The 8627-nt window shown below is 30.9% G+C and overlaps 1 long non-coding RNA gene across 2 annotated transcripts in view; it reads left to right on the forward strand.

The window, feature by feature from the left end:
* The window catches only part of LOC118188859 (uncharacterized), an 85143-nt gene extending 76856 nt beyond the window's left edge, over positions 1-8287 (forward strand). Inside the window, exon 3 of one of the 2 annotated variants that reach the window (XR_004758185.2) lies at positions 7887-8287. This is a non-coding gene — a long non-coding RNA (uncharacterized LOC118188859). The remainder of the gene's footprint in view (positions 1-7886) is intronic. The other variant, XR_004758184.2, reaches the window with a different exon arrangement.
* The last annotated feature ends 340 nt before the right edge of the window (positions 8288-8627 follow it).

An 8627-nucleotide genomic window follows, 5' to 3' on the forward strand; every position in this document is an offset into this window, starting at 1 on the left:
CAAATTCTTTTATTTAGAAAATCGGTCAAGAAATATTTATTATAAAAAATATCATTGAAAATATTTTTGACTCGCTGTTTAGTTAGCTCTACTAAAATACGAATAATACTTTTACTAAATTAAATACTTTTTTATAATTTTGGACGACATTTTAAATTAAATAGAAATTTTTGCATTGTTTTTTAGCTCATTTTCATCAGTGGCGCCGCTGAGCTGCAACCCAATTAATCCAACGAATAAGAAAGATCTCAATGCGACCCGGTTTCCTTGAAAATTTTTTAACAAAACGTAACTCCTGGCAAATAGCCCTTTTAAATTTTTTTAAATCAATTAACAATTTTTAATGAATTGTAAATTCCCATACCCAGCTAATCTGCTAAGTATGATACTAGAGTTGAAAGTTTCGTATAAAAGTAGATTTAGTGAGAAACATTAGTGAAAAAGTTACATATAAAAGTCCTTACCAATAAATAATTCCGCTATCTCCCATTCATTTACGTGAATGCTGATTCATTCAATGCGTTAAGGGACATTTGTGATGTGATCGGTTTTGAGCAACCAAACATTTATGTGAAATTCAGTGGATCCTACTAAACTGAAACCATGTGTTCCTCATTCGTATCATCTGTTGTACGTCAAAGGAGGCGAAGAGCCTCAGCTTTTCAGATGGAAATAGAACAGATGATTTTTCCAGACGGATTTCTATGAAAGAAATTAAATACATATTTGACATAAATATTTTTTCAGAATAATCTTCTTTATTATATAGCTTATTATTGAGCACTGAGTATAGTTCTTTAATGGTAACAATAAAATATACTTATCAATCAATCAGTCAAACAACAATGGGTGCAACTTAAATTTCATAAAATAATTATAAAAATTCATATGTTGATGTCTTAATAAAAATATTCAAATTTTCATCAGAATTATGAGATTTTAGCACAATCGTTTGTGAATATTCAGACTGTCATTATTCGGTGACCTGATTTCACTTGTCAGTAGTCGAAAATACATTAATTTTTTCATAAGCCTGGAGTAGAGTTAAGCAACACCAGCCCACAGTGACCCTTTTGATCCTCGTCATGCGCAGGAAAAATCAATCTTTCATTTATCCTCATCTATCTGAAGGTTCCTGAGGCTATCCCCTTGAGACATCAGACAGAGGGTGGAAGATGACTTTTGCAAGGGAGGAGAACACAAAAGCGAGCTTTAGACAACAGGTCTCTATCCGTCCCTGCTGCTTAATCTGACCCTCGGGTGGTGTGGATCATCCGCATATCCCGCAGAGCAGCTGTTGCCATGGCACGCCCCTCAGCTAGGGCTCGTGGTAAATATGGCTATTACATCAGTAATTGAACATTTTTCAAGCCGCCACGTGCTTGAGTTCTTTTCGGCGCATGCAATATTCACTGACCCTCAGCCCCGGAGTCAAGAACTGGAGGACAATTCTCAAAGGGATTCGGCATCTTGGCCTGCTCCGGAGGAAAGCAAATCCTTTTTTGAAAATTTGATAAGGCTTTTCCTATAAAAACAAAATGAGTTTTCTGTTAAATGCCTGACTGCAGAATATTGACCTACGTATACTCGCTTTCTGTGCTTCGTGGAAAAAACTGCGTGATTCAACCAAAGTTTGTGCAAAATTTTCAATAGCTACTTTTCTTCTAATTGGGGAAACAAAGTGTTTTATTAAACTAGTTGACAATTACCAATTGAAACAAAGCATCACTAGAATATGTCGCTTTATACACACACACACATATATATATGCGAAACATGAAGTATACGTTAAATATATAAATAAAATAAATTTATAAGGTATTTCTTCCTGCTTTCCTAGCGTGGCTTCGTGGTGTTCTGCACGCTGGGCTAGTATTCCAGAGGTCCGTGGTTCGATTCCCGGCGAAGACAATTGCTAATTTTTCATCTTGCCTGCTTCCAAAAATTATAATGTCTCTACACTGGCACCCGAACTAAAAGGGTTGTGGATTATGATTCTCCGCACCCAGGATTTGGCGACTTGGTCCTCTAAAACCCTAGTTGTCCTTTAAAAAGGGGAGTATATAAGGTATTTCTCCCGCTTTCTCAGCGTGCCTTCGTGGTGTAGTGGTTCTGCACGCTGGGCCGGTATTCCAGAGGTTCGTGGTTCGATTCCCGGCGAAGGCGGTTGCTAATTTTGCATCTTGCCTGCTAATGTCTCTACAAATTACATAGTAAATCTACTACTTCCAAACACCAAGGGAACATTTTTGCGATCTTTAAAATACAGGAAAAATAAAATGAAAATAAAATTTAAACGAATAAATTTTCGTTTCCACAAATTACATAGTAAATCTACTACTTCCAAACACCAAGGGAACATTTTTGCAATCTTTAAAATACAGGAAAAATAAAATGAAAATAAAATTTAAACGAATAAATTTTCACATTATATATATGTGTATGTTATGTGGAAATATATATTTGCATATATTATCTAATTTCAATATTTTATAATTTCTTACCTTCCAAACACATGTAAAAAAAGTTAATTCTTCTTCTTCTCTTTTCTCTATATATAATCAAGAGACAATAATTAAATCAAAAATGACGGCCCAACAGTCTGACAGGAAGTGCATACATCAAGAATGAAATAAAAACAAAATAATCCAATAAAATAACAGAACAAAACTAGTATAACAAATAGCTGAACATTATTTGGTCTATCTCAAGGAGCAGCCGAAGAATTTCAGCAGAGTCACGTTTCTGAAGTATATCTGTGTAATTATAAATTCTTGAAGTAACTTAAAAGAAAGTGCCAAATAAAAGTTTATTTAATTAAAATTATTGAATAATTTCCATTAAAAGAATTATTAAATATTTTTTTTTTCAAATTTTTATCAATCATCAAAGTATAATCCGCCCCAAGGTGACCCCAAAACAAATAACAGTATACAAAAAAATTCTCGAAATAAGATGGCAGAAAAACCATTGGGGAAATTAAAAGCAAAGCGCTAAATAAATATTTAAATAAATTTCGAGCAAGAAAAATGCAAAACTGCTAAAAATCTAAAGCGACTATTGCAAAAAATTTCCCAATAATTTAATGAGTTTAACCCTTTAAACGCCATTCAGTGTGATTCGTTTATGAATTATTAGCATCTTTAATTTATAATTTTGTTACATTTGGTATGCGGAAATAATTTTGAAGTAAGTAAAATATAAGCTTTAAAGTCTTAAAATACGTAATTAATATTCTCATGTTTTTTTTTTTTTTTTTTATTTTTTTATTTTAAACTTTAGAATCATAATATAATAATACAACAAAAATTTCATTAAAGTACATATATTTTTCACTTTAATTAGTGTAAATAATATTACGATTCGGCTGCTAAGTCCTTTTAGGAACACAAATTCCATAAGATTCTGTGAATAAGATCCCCATTTTGAAGAAAGATTATATTAATTAATATTTTCCCAATAATCTGCATAGAAATGCTCGTCACTTAATATCAAAAAGCTTTTTTACTTTTTATAGGAAGTAAAGGAAGACTTGCAATCGCGAAAAATTTCATGTATCATATTTCAACGGAAATATCCATTTTGATTGTTCCCAAAGCCATTTGTACGTTTTTTTTTTTTTTTTTTTTTTTTTTTTTTTTTTTTTGCTTGACGTCTATACATGCGGACAGAATGAAGGCCTTTTTTTTCCCAAAATAGATTGTAAAACCCACTCCCTTATCCAGCCTTTATTTTCGCTATCGTTAGTTGTAGTCATATACTTCTAATTACAGAGGTGTTTTAAATGACGAAAATATTCATGTTTTGGCAATGCCAAATTTAAAAATTAATTAATTTTCGACAAATAACGAAATCGAATTTTTAATATAATCTCCCGGTCCCTATACTTATATTTGTGAAAGTTTTATATTCAGTATAAAAATTTAAGAAGTTTGACATCCAAACAAACAGTCAACAAAAAGTGACTGAAACATTTAATTTCAAAATTTCATTTTTGGTATCACTTTCAACGGGACTTGAGGGATCGTTTAATTAAGTTAGAATAATACGAAGGTATAATTTTATGTGGAGTGCAGCAAAAAATGTGTTTAATTTAACAGACTGTACAAGGAAGTCATACGGTGTCCAGATTAAAGTTGATAACCGATAAACCGATTTTTTAAACCGATATGCTATTTTTAATGATACACAAGAGTAAGCATTTCGGTTTTCAATTTGCGTATGGCCAATGAATATGACTTCCGATTTGAATATCAAATATCTCGTTTTTTATTTTTATTTTTATTTATTTATTTATTTATTTTTATTTATTTATTTATTTATTTATTTATTTCCATGGGAGGTCAGACTTTTTGGATTTTATTATTTATAACGAATGCAAATTTTTTTTAAATAAAAGTACAGATACCAAAATAACATATAAAATGTTGATTTCACGATTTTTGTAGAACTGAATTCTTTTAAATTTAAAAATGCCAAACCACGAATTTTTGTTTCTTTCGAAAAACAATTTTTTTTTTAACTACAAGCAACGGTTGTGAAAATAAAGGCCGGGCAAGTTATTTGATTTTTCACTAATGAGAACTTTCTTTAAAAGGTGTTTTTTTTTTTTTATTTTATTTATTTATTTATTTTTTTTATTTTTAATGGCAATGAAAAATTCACTGCAGTTTAGTAAACTTTTGACTTTGAAGCTTAGTAAAGCTTTTACGGTTGATTCAGCCTTTGTATCTTTTCTTCAGATGGTATGACATTCATTATTGATAATACTCTTTCGACTGGTGCCGATGTGCGAGCAAGTTCAAAATGTTCTATTACTTAAACAAGGTTATGCAATGAAATTTTTCTTTGAAATAACTAAAAAGCTGTATCTATTTTTCTTCACAACTTTAATTTTCTAAACTTCAGAATTAGCTTTTTCTATTTCTGCTTCATCAAAATTCATTATTTCACGTTCTGGTTTATGTATTTCGTTGAAACTTGGTGCGTTGTACAGATCATGGGAAAAATAATATTGCGGTAAAATTAATACTTCAAATTTTGACATCTAGATGGTCCTTTTCTTACAGTGTACAAAGAATATCTTACGCAATTTAGGAATTCTTTAAAATGCCAGCAGTCAATGGCTTAAAGTCATTCTTTACCGAGCCTTTAGGGTAGAAGGATCGAGCTTAAGTGGTCAAGTTGTTTTATCAGAACTGGTGTAATAGTTTTAACACGACTGAGAAAATCTCGATGAAATCGACCGCCGGAGTTTAAGGTTTGAGAAAAGGGCTTATGTTGAAGAGTATTTTGGATAGGATGATTACTAAATTTGAAGAAACTGGGCAGCTGGGTGTGTTGCCAGAAAGATTAAATGAAACTGTAAGAGCTGTCGCTGTGGTTGACAGAGCATCAATTTCCCGGTAATATTTTAGAAGTGCTGGAGCAGTGTCACGTGATTTGTCTATTCCTCGATCTACGGTACGGAAGGTTTCCTGTGATCCGTTTTAAAGTGGTATCCACAGAAGATCCGTAGAGTAAAAATACTGCATCCTCAAGACATGCTTCCCACTGATTTTTTTTCGATTTTCGGCGAGAATAGCCATTAAATGCAAGGCCTTAGAAAATTTTGTAGTCAGACGAGGCACATTTTGCCCTAGAAGAACGGCAAATACTCACATGTCGGATACTGTAAGTCCAATATTGTGCAAGAACAGTATTTACATACACTATAAAAATTTTCAAGTTTGCTAAGAGAACTGGGGTGTCATGAGCTATTTGAGTGATTATAACAGGGACACTGTTAATAACTTTACAAGAATTATATCTATAAAGTTGCGGATGCTCGACCTGTAAGGTTACAGGAAATAATTGTGTAAGCAGAATACATTTTTCGTATATAGATCCCCAAAGGATGCGTTTATAAAGGTTACAGACATTTTACATTTTACTTGTAATGTTATTGTGAGTAACTGTGTAAGAAGAATATACATATTGTATGTGAAAAATAAAGTATGTACACATAAAGGTGGCAGACATTTTGCTTAAATTAAGGATATTCCAAGTAATTATCTATGCATAACATATTTGTCTCACTTTAAATACATAAATGATATGTTTGCAAATATTACTATTATTTTGCTCGTAATATTATAGAAAAATTACGCAGGTAGAACATGTCCATTGCATGTGAAATGTCAAAGATTATAAAATGTATGTGTAATGTAAGGCTACTGATCCAAACGAAAAATGCTGAATTAAATATTTTGAGTAATGGAAAGGAATGCAATTTAAGTTATTATTCTGTTGTTTTAGAAGAAGTGCTTATTATGCTCTAAAATATATACGGTGTTTATTTTCGAAACACTATTACCAGTCTTTGGTTAAAAACAAGCTCAAATTGATATGCTTCTGTTTATTTATTTTATTATTACTTTCCTTTACTGAATTTTAAAATACATGTCATCTGGAAATTACATTTGCGTCATAGAAAATCTGAAAAAAATCTGTATGTCATACTTAATGCTTTTACGGCAATAAATGAATACTGCAGAATTCTTCCTCCTTCCCCAATAGTGTAATTTAGTAAATTGAGCGTGCACGTAGATTTGACTGCAATAAAAGATATTTTAATGAAATTGTGTTTCAATAAACAATTCAAAATAAATAGCATTAAATTTTAAAAATGTTATTGCAATAAAATTACAAGCATAGCTCAACAATGAGTTAGTTACTACAAGGGATCTAAAATTAGCTAATCTCATGCTTAATTGAATCATTCAGTTAAATCAAAGTTTATTTTAATTTTATTGTGCAAACGTTTTCTTCGTCTTTTTTGCTAACTGAAATAACAATGACAGCATCGTTTCACATGATTTCAAAAATTAAAATTTTCAAGAAATTGCTTGCAAACCACCAAGTGGAAATCCAAACACTAGTATCTGGACCTGTTTTCAAATAGCAGAGAATGGGCTGCCGGCATAAAAATTTTCCCCATGTGTAACATGAATAAAAGCCAGGTTCTCCACAAAATTCTCAGCAAAGTCTTAGACAGATAGCCGTCTCTAACTCTGCCATGATTTAAAAAAAAATATTAGAACATTTAACACATGTATGCCTTTAACAACTTGTCCCAAAGTTATAACTTTGAAATTTAACGGAATCCGTTGTCGCTGTGTTCAATGAATACATAATGAATGCAGAAGGATCATAAATTTTAAGGGAAAAAATATAATTAAAATTTTGCATAAATTTACTATTATTTATTGAGTGCCTTGATCTTATGTTATATTTTTGTTTATTATGCCTACTAAATTAAGAAAGGCAGGCTTTATTAATGATGTAAAAATTAAACAATAATAATAATTCAATTACCGTTAATTCATGAGAAAACAGTGAAAAAATTTTAAAAAATACGAAAAATTGAAATAATGGCACAATATATAATAATTCCTTAAAATTTAATTATTCCATTCCCCTGCCAATTGCAAATACAATGATTCAATTCCTTCTGCTTGACGATTTGTTGCCGAAAACAGAATAAAAAATTTCTGTGGATAATTTATTTGCTATCAAAATTTTCTGCTTGGATAAAAGACTTTTCATTTATTAAACATTTAAAAATAATGTTCTTATTAAGTATCACGGAAAATTTGCAGAAGCTTTTTAAAGCTTTACTGCTCGGTTTACATCTGTATAGAACAAAATGAAATTTTTGGATAAATTTTATGCAATGTAAATATTTTGTAATAATATTTGTTAAAGTGAAATATTGATTTTTTGCCAGAAAATTTCAATTTTTTAAAATTTTTATTTATTTATTTATTTTTAAACAATACATTAATTTCATGACTGTATTATGTGGTGTTACTGCTGATTTCATTCTTGGCCTTTTTTTCTTTGAGGAAAGTACTTCTCAAGGCAATAAAATGTCCCAGATGCCCGAACTTCTACTGCAGTAAGCCATTCGTGCCTGAAAAATGAGAATATTTAGAGACTGTTATCTTCCTGAAAGATGACATTGGCAGATAAAGTGAAGGAACTGCTTTGGGCTCAATTTCGAGATGATCGGGTAGTTTAGAGAAGTTTCTTGTCCTCCTTCATCGGACTTCCCCTCCGTAACTACTGGTTGTTTCTGAAAAATCTCCAAAAGATGGTATCTATAGCATACAGACTACCAAGTTGCTACAATTCCTCAAGAAACCCTTCGCGCTATTATTAAGTATGTTATAAAGTGCTTTGAACACGTGATTGACGCAAATGGAATGCACATTGAACAATTTCATTGATTAAATAAAGTTTCATACTTCCAATTCGTGTTTGTTTTATTTTTTGCAATCTTTTCATCTCCCGGTAGAAATTTGATTTTTATTTTATTGCAGTTTTCTTTTCCTCGTAATCCGTATAACACATGCACCATGTTCCAATTAAATGTGTCAACCAAAACGGGCTCTATATAGATCTGAGTAGGGTCATTTTAATTGTAACCACAATGTACGAACAGTACTAAATTAAGAAATAGTTTTAAATACTTTAAAAACGGATTATATATGTATAAATTTTGTACACGTTAACATGTAAATTACAACTAATTTAACGTTCGGTAATTAAGAGGTTTCTGTTAGCGACTTCTAATAAGAATTACG

The sequence above is a fragment of the Stegodyphus dumicola genome, chromosome X1 (genome assembly GCF_044657685.1).
Source record: "Stegodyphus dumicola isolate Sdum_Otavi_A_Nest chromosome X1, ASM4465768v1".
Classification (NCBI taxonomy): Eukaryota; Metazoa; Arthropoda; class Arachnida; order Araneae; family Eresidae; genus Stegodyphus; species Stegodyphus dumicola.